This window comes from Lolium rigidum, chromosome 6 (genome assembly GCF_022539505.1).
Source record: "Lolium rigidum isolate FL_2022 chromosome 6, APGP_CSIRO_Lrig_0.1, whole genome shotgun sequence".
NCBI classification, from domain to species: domain Eukaryota; kingdom Viridiplantae; phylum Streptophyta; class Magnoliopsida; order Poales; family Poaceae; genus Lolium; species Lolium rigidum.
In genome coordinates, this window is record NC_061513.1 from 315459081 (window position 1) to 315460869 (window position 1789).

Here is a 1789-nt window from a genome sequence, read left to right on the forward strand (position 1 = left end):
AAAACCTAAAATATGGTTTACCATTTAATTCAAGCAGCAATCGGCACCCGCACCCCACTCCACCACCATTGCCACCGCCATACCCCACTCCGTGAGACCGTAATTCATAAAAGGATATTTTTCATAGCAAAAAATAATAATGTCATGAAATTCATTATAGAGATAGTGCCAGCATTCATGAACAGATTTACACATATTTTGACTGGTTCTAGTCTCCAAGAATGCATGTGTGATAGTCATTTATGAGCATGTACGAACTCACAGAATACTCACTTAAATTCCTCCAACATTACTCTTTGTCCATATTTACAAGAAAACACTACTGAGTGGGAGAAACACACATTACAATCAGATGATGTTAGAAGTAATTTGATTATTATAAAATTATCGGTAATATGAATTAGCAATTTGGGTTACGTTGCACGAATGCTAAATCAGTTCACGGCTAATGCTACAGTCCATCTAACACTCCTCGCTCATATTCATTTCTGATATCGGGATCAATCAAAGAAATGAATATTTCTTAAACTGATGGTAACCATTACCCAATATTATTTAACACTAAATAGATATAGCATTGCAGACATGTAGCACCTGATCCCTTTGACAATTCAAACAAACTTAGAATTAGATGAACTTTTATCTCTACTTCAAGAAGATGACAACTTCCCAGGTACATGAATCAGCGATTAAGTCACCAAGCACCTGCACCTAGAATTTTCTTGAACATCTCTTGGTACGTTTTGGTATAAACAAACCAGCATGGCAGCTCAGGAGAAATAACATGGCACAAAATGCCATAGAAGTCTCTGAAATAATGCAAAGAATCTTATTCTCATATTTTATGAATAAGATGGATAATTTTGTATGGTATTTCAAGTGTCTCTGTCTTGATTTCACCCAAAACAATGCATGTTTTTGAGATAAAAAGAAGGTACCTGTTACAATTCATTGAATTATGATTCTCCTCATAGCCATCACATTTACAGTCGCCATACTGGCGAGTCCAGACTACAAGGTGGGCATGCACATTGTGCAACATTGCCTGCAGCCCTGCACTCCCCCAAAAAGTGAAATATAAGTTCAGTTTGTAAAGCAAAACAAGTTCTACACGAGTGCAGATCCCATGGATTTAACTGTAACTCCACCCGGTGATTTGAAGTTCATGTAAGAAGTTGTTCCACCTGATTAAATGGAGCAGATTATGTTGTTGTTTCTTCTTACCTAGCATTCGTATCTGTAACTCCCAAGTCAGCTCGTTCTCTTTGCATGGCTGATGTAGTGATGTTTCTTCTCCACAAAAGTCAATAAGTACACCTCTTTCCTCCTGATTCCCTGTTATTGTGGAATAGCAACCATGGCTGCGTTGCTTCCATCAGGATTTCCCAAACTTACCCAAACGAAGACTATATTTAGTACATAACACCTGCCTGGAAATTTGAGTCAGTGCAAGAAGCTAAAACTCATCAACAAGAAAACTTATTTAGTGCAAGGGAACTAAGTCTGATTGCAAACCCAGATTAGCCCCCGGAGGCCGAAGCTGCTGCGCCACACCTCACCGTGCAGAGAGAAGAATTGGTGAGCGGGGGAGAAGAGTGCATCACACACCATCACATCAGGTAAATCTTGTCTAGCAGCGGTTCGCCCACTAGAAATCTTCGCACCGGCAAGATCCACCGCCGACGCCAACGCCTCGGAGAACACTGCCGCATGTGCCTCCCAAACCACCGCCGCCCTGAAAACCCGCGCAGCCCTGAGTCATGTTGCGCTCCATACCCGCGTGAGGCGA

At 41.1% G+C, this 1789-nt stretch overlaps 1 non-coding gene across 1 annotated transcript; it reads right to left on the reverse strand.

Moving 5' to 3' along the window:
• Positions 1-223: 223 nt before the first annotated feature.
• LOC124668878 lies at positions 224-327 on the reverse strand. Its single transcript, XR_006991946.1, has one exon. It is a non-coding gene; the product is annotated as a small nucleolar RNA snoR103 (small nucleolar RNA).
• Positions 328-1789: the final 1462 nt, after the last annotated feature.